Genomic DNA, 14,933 nt, shown 5'->3' on the forward strand with positions numbered 1-14,933 from the left:
AGAGGGTCACTGGTGAGCTGCCACCCAGCACTAGGAGCCTGAGCACAGCAGAGTTGGGATCCTCTACTCTCTGCCCCATGAGGCAGGTTTCCTCCCAGTGTTATCAAGTTATTACACCAAGGAATCTCTCAGTGACTTATATCATATGGCCTGCACTTGTATTGATGGTAGACTATTGACTGATATAGTTAATTTCACCTATAATATGTAATTAAAAATTTAGTTATTCACCTCATAAACCATGAAAGAAAATGTGCTTGTCAAGCAGGTAGTTAAAACCTCCTAATTCTAAATATCTTAAAGATATTGAAGTGTTCAGCATCTAGTTTCCTGCTGGCTAAAATAATTTTTTGAGATGGTAAATTGTGAACTTTTCTGTTAGTGTTGCTGTGTAGTTTCTGGTATAAATGTCTTTACTCTGGAAAGGCAAGTTTATCGGTGGTAGGAAAACTATAACAGCAAAATGGGTGATGGACAGAGAATGGCAATAAAAAAGGAGATATTGTTTGGTATGTAAAGATGATAGTGATTATTAAGGTGTGCTAGTGAAGTCATAAAACTAATTTTTGTCATACAAGAGATCACAAAATAGCACAGCTTTTCTTGTCAGTGTTGGGTTTGGGTGTGTTTTTTCCCACATGATCCATTGTTACTTAGAAGCTATAAGGAAGAACAGTATAGTTTATTTTTTTAAAGGACAAGTTTCTATATCAGCTAATGCTACTGTAAAAAAACTAATCATCGAATCAGCCTCTGTTACCTACTTTGCAAACTAGAACTAGGGAGTGGTGCCTGCCTTTTTTTTCTGCAGGCTGTTTGTGGTTCAGTATAAAATGGCAAATATGCCCTGTGTCAAATAGCATTTTATGGCTTCTAAGAAGTCAGCTCTGTCAAAGCAATGCTTGGGAATCTAGTGTTGGATTCCAAAATTTGGATACCAGGAAAAGAAATTGCTGGGCGTCAGCAGAAAGCCTTAGCTGGGAAAACCCCTCTGCATTGACCTCATCACTGTGGATTCTTCCTGCCTTCTCCAGCAGAATGTGAAGAGACTCTTTGCATGATATTATCACATTCCCTTCTCAAACCAGAGAGTCTGCACCCTGATCTCATCAAACCTGTGCAGGAGACCTATTGTGCCTTATCTCTCCCTTTGTGTTCCCTGGATCCTTGCATTCTGTAAATCCGAATACCTTTTTTCCTTGTAATTCCCTCAAGATAAAATGGGTTTTTCCCTATGATGTAGTTGTTAAGACCCCAAATTTGTTAACCTGGGTTTTTCCCTTATGTCATCCCCTGAAACCCCCTGTTTGTAATAAATTGTAATAGTTACAACCCCCTGTTGAATATATAGACCCTAAATCCTTTAAATATGATCTTGTAAGTCCAATAAAGCATTCCAGCTTCTTGCCTCCCTGGGATCGTCTTAGCATTATTGACCTCTGTAATCTAGTGCTTGTCATTTCAGAACATGATGATTAGATCACTAACACAACTAAAATGGTCGATGAACACAGAGGCATAGAGATGAGGAAGCTGGTCAGCACATGGAACAAATATCGAGGACAAATCTTATGAGCACTTTTTGACAGTGTCTAGAGACCTCCTATTTCCTGACTCCAATGCAATAAAACTAGCTTTCCTCCTGAATTGATGACACAGACAATTCATGGAAAGGTAGTTCCTTATTGTTATTTATGAATCTGGAAAGAAATGTAGCTGAATCATAAAATACAAGCATGTATACAATGCAATAAATAGGATATATAAGGGTAAAGCACTGATTTTCACAAAGCTGAAAGGATTTCTGAGTTTTGATGTGTCTTTTGCACAGAGGTATATTCTTCCATTGAATCTCAGCCCTAGGAAAGGGGTAAATCAAGGTCTTAGGTGATGTATCTCTTTTAATGGGCAAAAATTCAATGTGAAGTTTTAAAAGTGTACAGGGAATCAGAGTACCACATCTCATTCACTTTCTATGGGAAACAGTGGTCTAATCATTATTTATACCATTAAAGTAGATCTGTGAGTGTACTTAGGGTCTCTGATGTGACTTCTCAGAAGCAGAGCAAGTGCTGTGAGAAATTGTGAAGGAAGGAATAATAGATCTTCATAAGCTCTTCTCTTAATTGTTGGGTACCGTAAATTTGCCTTTGGTACTGCTCTATATTGTTATTGTTATATTGGTATTGTTCAGATTTACAGCAACAAGCAGTACAATCAAATTTTTTTCTTTGCATATGTAAATGCACTGGACCCCACATGTGCTTCAGTGAAAGGTACTTCTTTGAATCTCTCTTCTTGCCTGTATGAGCAAGTACTCTTGACTTTGAGTATCGGAGAGAAACCTCCAGTTTTTTACCTTTTTCTGAAATCAAAGTCCAGGTAATAAATTGGGTCAAAGATAAAGCTTGGAAAATCACAAAGAAGTGCTTAGAGTTCCTGCTATTAAAAAGCCAAGAGTACAAATATACCTGGTATTAAAGCTAAGGTTGGGATTCTCTTATTCAGAATCATCGTCATGGCTGGGCTTCACAAATGAAGATTTGGGAAGGACATTACCCATGTTTGTTACAAGTACGTTGGTGGCTAAAAAGGCAAATACGAGATAGACACGTCCAGTTGCAAAAGGCACAGCAGAAGGACTCCTTAGGAGATATATTCTGCAAGGCACGATTCTTTCTGCATTGTCTTTTCTCCTCAAGGGTGATCCTGCGTGCTTTCTCAAAAGCATCAGCAGCGTTAAAGATAGTGTGTCTCCAGACCTCCTGATTGGAGGCCAGAATAGACCAGTTATGTTGATCAATATGGCCAAGGCTGAGATGTTGTTTCAGGGAGTCCTTTTATCTTCTCTTCGGGGCTCCTCTTTTGTGGCAGCCGGTGGTAAGTTCACCATAAAGCAAGATCTTAGAGAGGCGGTGGTCCTTCATCCTGGAGACGTGCCCTGCCCAACACAACATGACCTCAATACTTGTGATTTCTCCTTGTTCTAGAACAGATGTATTGATCGCATAATCTGACCAGTGAATGTGTAGAATTGTACGGAGACAGCGCTGATGGAAGTGTTCTAGGAGACGCAGATGGTGGCGGTAGATGACCCATGATTCAGATCCATATAAGAGAGTAGACAGCACTATGGCTTTGTAAACACTGATCTTTGTACTTTTCTTCAAGTGTTTATTTCACCAAACTCTTTTATGAAGCTTTCCGAATGCACTCTATGCCTTTGCTAACCTGTTGTCTATCTCTCCGTCAATCTTACCATCTGAGGAGATGAGGCTACCTAGGTAATTAAACTGGTGAACTGATTTGAGCTCTAATATGCCAATGGTGATATGGGGATGAAGGAAGACTTCCTGAGGTGCAGGTTGATGGAGAACTTCTGTCATCTTTAAGCTGACTTCCATCCCAAAGAGCTCAGCAGCGTCTGCAAAGCAGGATGTTAAACGCTGCAGAGCTGCTTCTGTGTGGGCGACAAGGGCAGCGTCATCAGCATAAAGCAGCTCCCGGATAAGATGGTTTAAGGTCTTGGTGTGGGCTTTCGGTCACCTTAGGTTGAATAGGCTTCCATCAGTATGATATCAAATGTAGATACCGTCCTGATCATCGAGGTCTGCTGTGGCCCTTTGGAGCATCATGCTGAAAAGGACTGTGAATAGGGTTGGAGCGAGAACGCAGCCTTGTTTCACACTATTAGTTATTAGAAAGGGCTCAGAAAGTGCATTACCATATCTGACTTGTCCGTGCTGATCCTCATGGAGTGAGATGATCATTTTGAGGAACTTGGGGGGACAACCTAAACGTTCCAAAATCTGCCATAGGCCTTTTCTGCTCACAGTATCGAAAGCCTTGGTGAGATCGACAAAGGTTACATAGAGACCTTTTTTCTATTCCCTACACTTCTCTTGCAGTTGTCTGAGAACAAATACCATGTCTGTGGTACTCCTGTTGGCTCTGAAACCACACTGACTTTCAGGTAGAATTCCTTCTGCTATGGCGGGTATTAGTCTGTTCAAGAGTATTCTTGCCAGGATTTTGCCAGCAATGGAGAGCAGAGTAATACCACGGTAATTTGAGCAGTCTGATTTAATTCCACTCTTCTTATACAAAGTGATGATGACTGCATCACGAAGGTCTGATGGTAGTTCACCTAGTTCTCAACAGCACACCACAAACTTGTGAAATTTAGCATGGAGTGCAAGGCCCCCATGTTTCCAGACTTTGGGTGGAATTCCGTCAACCCCAGCTGCTTTGCCAATTTTCACCTGCTGAATGGCCTTGAGGGTTTCTCCTAATGTGGGGGCAGTATCCAATTCATACTTTACTGGTTGTTGTGTGATGGACAGAATTGCTGTATCTTGGACTACACAGTTGGTACTGAAAAGAGTCTGAAAGTGTTCAGACCATTGATTCAGAATGGAGGTTTTATCTGTTAGAAGCGTTTGACCATCTGCGCTGAGTAGAGGGCTTTGGACTTGATATGTAGGCCTGTATGCTGTTTTCAGGGCCTCATAGAATCCTTTGTGATCAGAATTTATTCAGAATAAAGTGTGCTTTATTCCACAAGTAATTTAATGGAAGTATATAGCAGGTATGGTCATTGTAAGACTGTCAAAAAAATAAGAAAAAAATTGTGCTATAGATAAATCTGTGTAAGATGCTTTTCTTTTCTGGACTTGCTTTTTAGTAACGCTCTGTTTGAGAATGTAAACTATTAGTGGCCTTACAGAGTTTATAATTTGAATTTGTTTTGTAATCTAAGAACTGGGCACGTAGCAAATAGAATATTTTTTTTAAAAGTGCTGTGGGTCTGAACTTAATTGGTGGGTTTTTACCTTACATACAGGTCATAACTGCTAATCTAGCAGCACATATATGAATGAACATGATACATTGGGAAAGAATTGTCATATGTTGTATGGCCATGTCTTACAGCTATATGTTTTAGTTCTCAGAGGGAGTCAAAGATGTGAGTGATCTGGTCAGCCATGACTTATGTGGGCTGAAAACTGGTCAGGTTTTACAGCTGAGAGAAGTTTTCAAAGTCTTCCACTAAGATCTGTAGGATTGCTGGGACCAGCACTACTAAACAAATTCAGAGGCTGTTTCCACAAAGAAGTGAACAGTGATATGATATTTGCTAATAATACTGAGTTTTTCGGGTTTTTTTAATAAAAAAATTAAAGATTTATTAGAAGTAAATGTGAGTGATGAGACTGAGGATGGAGGTAACTCCATCTATACAGTTATGCAAAATTAGGAAACAAATATAGGACTTGTGCAAAAGTTTGATACAAAATGTCTCAATACTCAACACGAGTTGAAAAGGGAATTAGAAAGATGGGAATGACCGGGAAGGGAAGAGGGAACAAAACAGAACACAACATTATTCTATGATGCATTCTATTATTCCATTGTGCTGTAGCTCTCTTCCAATATTTTGAATACTGCATAGCATAAATTAAATTGGAAAAGGGTGCTTTAGGTCACAAAAAAAGTAACTGGGATATAGGCCTACATAATCACAAATAGCAGGGAAAATATGAGAAATAATGAGCAAAAGTTCCATACTCACAGTTGAAGAAGTCGGGGGAAACCTGACAAAATTATCCAGTAGAAGATTTAAAATAGAAGTTTGTCATGTCCTTCCATGAGCACTGACCTGGACGGTCATTAAATTTTAAGAAATAGAAACATATATCTCTCAACACAGCAGTTGTACTTAAGACTGTTTTGTATGTCTTTTGTACAGAATTTGGGCACTAAATAGGGCAGACTCTTCCTTTGAACTAGACACTCTATAATAAGCATGGATTTTCAATTGAGCTTTTTGGAGGGTACCACAGGACAAAGAAATAGTGGCAAGTTACTGCACAAGTGATGGTGATGTGCACTGGGAACTAATCTACAGACACTGGCCATGTCCCAGAACTATGTCTCATGGCATTTATTTCACTGTCCACCTTTTTTTTTTTCTTTCTTTTCCTTCTAGTTATAACATGCTCACAGAACAATTCCCCTAGGAAGGTATGTCATTGCAATGCTCTGTGTGTTCTTCTTTGTCTCTTCTGTTATTTTTCTCTCCAGTGTAAGTACTTCTACTTTGTCAGGGAGCTGACCTCATCTGGTGATTCTTCAGGTTTTAGATAAAGAGACCAGACTCCTTATCTGAGGTGCAAGTCATATATTCCCTATCAGACTGAATTCATCCAAACCTTGTGCATAATAGACACAGAGAAAAACTGCAGCTCATTTCCTTATTTATGTTCTTTCCTGTTTCAACACCTCTTTAGGAGCTGTTAGATGGAAAAGTAATTTGTCGTCTTCCTTGTTTCTGAGTCCGAGGACAAAGGGAAAATCTATTCAAACAGAACAGCCATCAACAGAGCAATGGCTGAATTTTTGAGAGCATATTCCAAAGCTTAATATGTTCAATGTAATTTTCTAATTTCCTTAGTACTTTTCATCAAAATGAGCTTAATGCTTTCTTCAGTTCAGATTTACACCTACTGAAATTCTGCTCATGTTTGTCTCATTTCTCCTCAAGTATTTCCCACCTTATATGCTTAACTTGTCTGCAAGTAAGAATAGGCAGCATGAAAGAGGTGCACACTACAGCTATTTGTATGGTAGTTTCTACAGATAATTAGAAGTTTCTACTTTAATTTGGCACATTTCAGCTACACTGGATCTACTTGAAGAAAGGTTTCAATCAACAGGCCAAACTGATCACTGTGCTCACATACAGTCTTGTTTGGCACCTGTGTCATAAGTACATTTATGGACCCTATAACTGTGAAAATCTATTTTTTTTTTCCTTTATTTCCTGTCCCATTTCTTGCTTATTTTCTGCAAGTACACAGAAAGCCCAAAGCAAAAAACCACCCTGGCCAATCTGAGCATGAAATACACTGCAAGGCCACAGTATAAAATTGTATAAATAAATAAAAAAAATCTTTTGGATTATAAAGCATTACTAGAATATCACAGGTCAAAAGAAGATTCAGTTCAATGATTTTGCCATGCCAACTGTAATGATAATAAACACTTTCAAAATTTATGTGGTTATTACTGTACTTCTCTAAGATCCAGTCTGCACCCATGCTGGAGTGATTAGTGTCCATACTTTCCCAGGTGAGCATGAACAGGTTTTCTTTGAGGGTCCTTGTACCATGAAGGCAATTGAATTCTCACTGTCAATGAAGACCTGCAGCTGAGAGGTGGGTTTTGTCAGGGACCTTTAGGAAGTGGAAACAGTGACAGACTTAATGCCTAAAAGCTTAACTCTGCAATGAGTGATGATATGTGTCCTGTAGGAGACTCAGTTGCTGCAGGAGGAAAGGGATTGAGAGAGATCTGGAAAGGCTATTGCATGGAAGAAGGTCCTGGTTGGCGCTTAGTCAGCTCTTGCTTTCTTTTGCTGCTCTGGAGGTAAGGCACCAAATGTCACCAAATTGAAAAGCCTGAAAAAGTTATTTCAGAGAATTAATTTTTCCCTATCCTCTTCTAAAACACAAACACTGGACAAGGACCCGGTGTCCACCTTATGTATTATCACTCACTGGTGAGGCTTTTTTCCAAGGAAGCAGGACAGTCTGCTCAAATTTTTTTTGACTTGAGATAGCTCTAACAGGAGCTTCCTACCTCCCCTGTTCTTCTAATGGCTACCTTTATTTCCACTCCTTGTTGCTTGTTGAGCTTCATTGGCTATGACAGTGCATGAAGACTAGTAACTGTAGACAAGTGGGCAGTAGGGGAAGTTTGAGTTCTGGTCCAGTCCCTGCCTCCAGAATTGCTTAGCTACTTTATGCTGACTTTTTGTGAAATAAAATCTAAAAACTATTCTGCAGATAGAGCTCAGAAGAGAGATAGTAATTGCAGCTGAATCATTTCCACAGATAGTACTTTAAGAAAAGGAAAATGATCATCTACCAAAGTTGCCATCATTAACCTTTTCTGCTTTTGGGGATCTAAAGGGGAAGAAAGAACAGATGAATCACAGTGAAGAACAGATTCTGAAGTGGTACTTCCACAGTCAAGTAAAATTACTTTCAGATATTGCTACAAATTGGATTAAACCCCTCTGAAACTTGGCATATATTCCAGTAAATCAGTAGCCCCCTTCATAAAACTGAAAATCAGAAGCAGTATTGTTGCACATAGCAAACAAAAGAAGTTTTAGTTTGTGATAACTAGTCTTGGGCAGCTATACTCAAAAGACTGAACAACCACATTACTGTCACATTTGCAAGTGGTGACATGTTGGAAATAAGCAACCAATTACTATTTATCACCTACTGTGTGCTATTTGTCTGGAAACTGCATGTTTCTGTCCTGTGGTAAATGTTTTGTTTATAGATGTTCATTGGGCCCTTGGAAGCATGCTAGTGGTCACAGCAAGGGATTATTCAGCATTCAAAGCAGGAAGAGTGCTAATCATTGAGATGAGGGGGATCTCTGCTCAAAAGTTACTAAATGATGTTGATCTTTCCAGAACCTGATTTCATCTCCACAAGCAAATTTCTTCAGAAGTCTTATCCAAAATCTGAGCAGAAAGAGGGATTTTGTGTTACATATCATAAATTATAAGTATCCAAAAATAGACACATCAGTATGAAAATTATTTCACTCCTAGCAGGAAAAAAAGGGGAAAAAAGGTATAGCATCCAACCTGCATTTCTTGTGACTGCTAATTAAAATCTGTTGCATGATGATGGGATTACATGGTTCTATCACTATATGCCTATATGATCTTTTTCTGTGCTTCTATCTGGTAGACTGACTATAATTTTATTCCTGTCAACCCTTGAGGATTAGAGTTCAAAGAAATAGTTTTGCTTCTGCTATGTGTTGCAGGCCTTGGTTATTACTGAAATCTCTCTCTACCTTCATTCTTAATCTTGTGTTTGTGTGAACTAGTATTTCTTCTTGATGTAGCTTTTTAGACTGTACCCTTTTGAAACAGCAATACTGTCATATGATAGTCCTTGCCTTGGAATAATGTGGTCAGAATAACTAGATTCTTAAACTATTCATAGAATGAGATATGGTTGTAGATGATTATATATATTAAAAAAATAAACTATTGCTATATGTTTTGTTACATAGGAATTAAAAGATGCATAGGACAGGAGCCATATTTTGCAAGTTCTACTTCCAACTAAAATACAGCTAATGGCTTAGGGTTGGATTTTCCTCCTAAATACATTATCCTCAGAAATCAGGTAGCATGAGTTAAGCTGCACATGCATTTGACCTTAATTGTACGAAGTAAGCCTTCTCCATATTGACGCACATAAGAACCTGAAACTGTTATTACTTTGAAATGAATTTTTTTTATTCTTTGAACTGTTCTTTTAACAGAAGGTCTAGCCCATTTTTCCTCATTAATATTGACATGAAAAAGTCAAATCATAGCACTCGGGACAGTATTTACTTTCTAAGACATCTGGTGTGCTTTGCCAAATGTTATATTTTGGTAGAACCTTTTAACTACTTTGCTATCAATGGTCTGAATTAGACATGTGCTCATCCATTCTGTACATTGCTCTGCTTAATGTGTCATTACATAAAAAGCAATTAACAAATCACTTGGGTTTTACATTAAATAGAGAAATATCTCAGCTCTTTAATTTTGTTTAGCTTGGTATTGACCTGTATAGCAATTTGCTACCTTAGGAAAGTATTTTTATTGTTCTTTAAATGCAGTGCTGTCAGCTGGGAACTAAATGCAAGAAGAGCTCCTCTCTCGTTGTTTTTGCTGTGTACACCCTCCAGGGCCAGTACCTGGCAATTTAGGGGATCAAAACGAGAAGAGCAGCAGTGCTTGGGTGGGAGCCACTCTGGGAGACATCAGGTTTTGCTCTGAGCTCTGTCCTTGAGACCATCCTCTGGGGAGGAAACAAGTCCTGCTCTTCACATCTTCTCTTGACAACGGACTTGAAGAAGCTTTCTAAAGCACAGAGAAACCCTTATGGCAACTTCTATATCTGATTCACTTGCTGCAGTCCCTGTTTTCCACATCTCATTGCATTTTAATTTTGTGTCTTTAATTAGTTGACAATCTTGTTATGGCAGACTACAGTTTTTGTGGGTTAGTAGTTTTACAGAGGAGATTTTTGTACACATGATCATCACAAAAATGAGTTCAGTACTCTAAATCCTAGGTTTGTTTTGATATAAGATTTAAATAGTCCCTACAGTTTCCATATTCACTCTAAATAGCCATTATACGGTATACACTGTAGTTGTATGAAGTAGACACAGATTTCTGATATCTAGGGTTGAATGCAGAGGACTGGGATGTGCACTGGGGTAGAGCCTGGCATTTTGAGATTATAGGGTACCGTTATCTCTTGCTGCTTAAGTGTTTCTTCCAACTGGGGCCAGTGGAGACAGTTAAATGTTTTCCATATGTTTCACTGTCAGAAGCTCAGTGTAAAAAACAGTGCTTAAAGGACTGAGCTATTCTGTTATTCTCAGTCACGTGTTTGATCAGGTTGATGGTACCAGATTAATTACAGTTATTTTATAGTTTTAGGCTTCTTTTCTTTAAACAAAGAAAGAAACAAATGCTAATTGACTGGTAAATACTTTTTAATAAAACCTTAAATTATCAAGGCCTAATAAAGAGGGGAAGGATTCCTCAGTTAATACAGTTCTTCTTGGATGCATGCTCACACTTCTAAGTCTGTACCTTTTTTCCCACCTAAATCCAGGATAGCCATTACTGCACAATCATTGGGTATTATTATTTCAATTTACGGAGGAGAATTTAAATAAGAGGTTTAATTATTTAAGACACACAAGTCAGCTTATCTTTTCAGAATGTCCACGAACAGGTATATTGGTGAAATCTAAACAAAGCTTTCAAATAAAGAATTTACTGTATGTATATAAGCATGCAATTCATAAAGGAAATTGTGTTTATCCTACAGCTAAACATTACACATCATAGTGATGTGAGTAGTGTGAGATTTGTAGTTATAGGAAAAGTTGTTGCTGGAGAGACAGAGAAGGTAATAAACATAGTAATATAACATTATTGCAGAGATAGTTGTCTTGTTTTCTTAAATTAAACATTTCGGAGCCCAAGGTCCTAAATGTTTGTGGTTCCTTCATTTCCTGCAATAACATTGACATTTTAATTTCTGTTTTTAATTGATGAATGCTCTGAACAGCAGGGTGTTTCTGCATCTTTTGTAGAGCCATAATGGACATACCCAAGGTTCTACTGCAGAGGAGAGATTTCCAGTGGCAAGGAAGTGGTGCATTTCGGTTTGATTAGCATTTGTTAGTGGTCCATAATGTACTATGTAAACACATAATAAAATGTTAGTTGAAGACCGTATTTTAAATAAGGACCTCAATCCAGTGATTTCTGGCTGTGCTGGAGTACTTCAGTGAACCAGGAAAGTGGCACTGCAGAAAGTCTTGCTACGTCTTAGGAAAGCCTGTTTCTCAAGAAATATTAAATCAATCTCTGCAACACCGATTGATGTGGACAATCAGTGAAGCATTCTGTAAATAAGTATTCAAATCTGAGCATTTGCAGAGGGATCTTTTTGAAGGTCTTGACCTGGTTTCAGTTCCCTCCCATTGGTATCAGTTACACAATCATATTTTGTCAACGAAAGCAAACTCAAACCATTACTAAGTATTTTTGAAAATTTTACCTCATATTTCCCCCATGCACCTTATTGTCTGTTGTCTGTCTCAGAAGGTAAAATCATACAACTGAGGTCTCTTCCAAAGGAGCAAATGAGCTGATCCTCGAGTGTGCATGCTGAACGAACCACAGCTCCGTCCTCAGGCAAAGTTGACACCGTGATTGTAGGAAGGATTTTGGCCTGAGGCCTACGGATTTGTCCCTTTGATAGGGTTGTAAGCTTTGTTTCCTCTTTTTTTGCCCAGCTTTCAATAGAAATTTTCTCAGTTTTAAAAACAAGATGAGGAAATTAAAGCTGTTTCTTGGGGTTTTAGGAAAAAAAGCTATTAAGCTGGCTAATGTAAGTTTCTAAAATGACATGTCATGGAATTGTAGAATCTTGTAGGTTGGAAAAGAATTCTAAGATCAACTAGTCCAACCAGGTTCTAAGGACAGACTCTATTTTGAATTAAATCTTCTAATCTGAAAACAGAAAAGTAGATGAAAGCATTACAGGGTGATGGAAGTTTACTTCAGTTGTTAATCCCCTTCTCCATGATGAGTGTCACTACCGTCATTTCACTGACTTCAGGAAGTTTTCCAAGCTTATATCAATGCTATGATATGAGGGGAGGGAGATTCCTGTCGTGGTATCCTAACCATGAATAATTTACTTGGCTCACGTTTATCTGATCCAATCTTTGATGCTTGGACTGTAGGGTCCAGTAGATGGATTAAGGCCACAGATCTGCAGCAGATGCTGAAATAGAAAGACCACTGTGCAGGCCAGATGTCCTGGCAAACAGATATGTGGGAAATGTGGAATTGATTTGGGAGACCTGAAACATCTTTCTTTACATCTGGAGCAAAAATGAAAAGAAGGAAATAATGTAAGAACCATCATGATGGCAACATGTTTGATCCTGACCCCATAGGTACCAAGGGGAGTGCTGCTGCCGTCTTTCTTTTTGAAGAAGCAAGTGTGTACTGAGGATTGTAACCTTGCTAATTGAGGATGTCTGTCCTCCACTGGGACCTTGTGGTACATTGTTATTCACCACCAAATCATGCAGTAGCAGGCCCTAGGAAAGTCTTGCTTAAACTCAGCTTTTTTTTTTTTTTTTTTAATGCAAACCTTGCCATGGATCCCAATTTTGTTCTTGCAATCTCTGTGTCGCATTAATATTAGATTACTGTAGCATACTTGAAAAGGGGAGATGTCCTACAGGTGCATTGCAAAGACTGTATATTTGCCTGAGTATTCGAAAGGCTGAGGAATGGGAAGGAGAATGAGAGGTCACAATAATAGTTGTAGTACATTTTTCAAAATAAAATATTTTCAAAGCAAATTTCATTATTTCAGAACACCCATTCTCATGTGCTGCACAATATAAATGCCTAAATACCTCTGAAAATAACACTGAATCAAATTAAGAAAAAGACTTGGGTGTGTAAAATCAGTAGCGTGACCCAGAAAGCTCCTTTTTAGTGTCTAGCTGTCTGTAGGACTAAGGCTGCTAAGATCCAAAGCTCACTGTTCTTTCACACATTCAGATCTGCATCCATTTGCCAGAGCTGAATCTTTCAGCATGTGTCTCCCACTGAAGCCATTCTAGATCTTGAAATTTCAATGTTCTTCTGACTGTGTCCCTGAAGGGCCTGGTCTGCCATATCTAAAGCACCTTCCTCACATTGAACGCTGCACAAATCACAGAATTTTTTCACTCATTAAGCAAGGATCTTAAAGCCTGAGCTGATGAAGATCTAGGATTTATAATAAAAATGGTAATGTGTATGGGTACTGTGGAGATTAAAGATTTCCTGAGGGAAGATAATCCTGACTTGTGGTCTGTATCCCCCTGTTTTACTGAAAAATAGTTAAAAATGCAAAAATATTTCAAGGAACAGGGCTGTTACCCAGACAACTGTCTCCCAAATGCATGCTGGCCTCAGAAAGCACAGCACTTATGCTCTCTGTTTTTTTCTTCTAATCACACAGCTGTGACAGGAGGGATGGAGAAAGTGCTGTCACAGGATTCATTAGCAAGCAATGCATTTAATGAACAGATTCTAACTCAAACTGCTTGATCAATACTAGGCCATGTGTTTACCATTTTCTGCCTCTTTTAGCTCAGAAACCTCTGTGCTGCTCTCTGGCTGCTGCCCCACCACAGAGGTTTATGAATGTTCAGACAGAAAAGAATTTACTTTGTCTCCAACATGAACGCAGTTTAGATCTCTGCCCAACAGGCACCTTCACAAAGAATTCATTCAAAGAATTCACCTTCACTGTGAATTCATGGCTGGAAGACCTATTTTCTGCTAATTGATTTCCTCTATGTATGAACGTGGCATCTTAGGAAGATGGGTAGATCCCTGCCCTGACAGGTCCCAGTTCGCAACAAGGGGCTGAATATGCGATATGTAAGAGATGGAAAGACTGAAAGAACAGGAAAGGTGGAATGTCAGACACAGGGCAATGGAGATGGGAAACTCTGGTAGGTACATATTTGTGTTAAACTTATCTGGATGCTTCATTGTTTCTGGAAGGCATTAGAGATTTTGGGGAGAGGATGATGAGCTGACAAGAGATTTGATAGCTAAATAATTAATGAAAATATGTAAAAATAAAGACTAAGTAAAGGTTTGACAGAGAGCAAAGAAATGGAGTTTACCTCATATTCAATTCATCAGTTCTGTTTCATGTCAGATAATGATGGCTTTGTATTCACTTTTGTAAATGAAATGAGTAGGTATTTCTCACAGCTGGTTCCTAACTCTTTCTTCTCCCCAAGAACATTGGCATCTCTGTCCTCCTTCACTGTGCGATCTGCTGAATTCTAATTTTCTTGTTAAAACAATTGTTTAAGGAGTTCTGAGACCTTGCCTCTCCACAAACAGAGCTGTCAATCAGACATCTTTCACAGTCAATTGAATCAAAAAACTTCAAGAAAGCACACATGAGCTAAAAGTTAAATGAAATTTTACTTTAGGCCCTAGAGACTAAGTTTGAAAGGATTTTGAATGTATCTCCTTGTCTACCTTGGGATAAGGTTAATTCCCTGAAGAGAAAGTCAAACCCTATGTACTCACTCTTCAGACAGAGACAGTAAAAAGTTCACTGTCACTTTAGAAGGGGCTGAATCCATCCTCCCCTTTGACAGCAGAGGTAATGTAGTGGACTCATTTTCATATCTCATTGAGAAAGCAGATGAGATGGGAATCAACTTCTTTGACAGATGAACACCCTAGAGATAATTTCAGTTTGTCCTAGTATGTGTGATTTGTT

Source organism: Lepidothrix coronata, unplaced genomic scaffold (assembly GCF_001604755.1).
Source record: "Lepidothrix coronata isolate B3197 unplaced genomic scaffold, Lepidothrix_coronata-1.0 Scaffold230, whole genome shotgun sequence".
Taxonomy (NCBI): domain Eukaryota; kingdom Metazoa; phylum Chordata; class Aves; order Passeriformes; family Pipridae; genus Lepidothrix; species Lepidothrix coronata.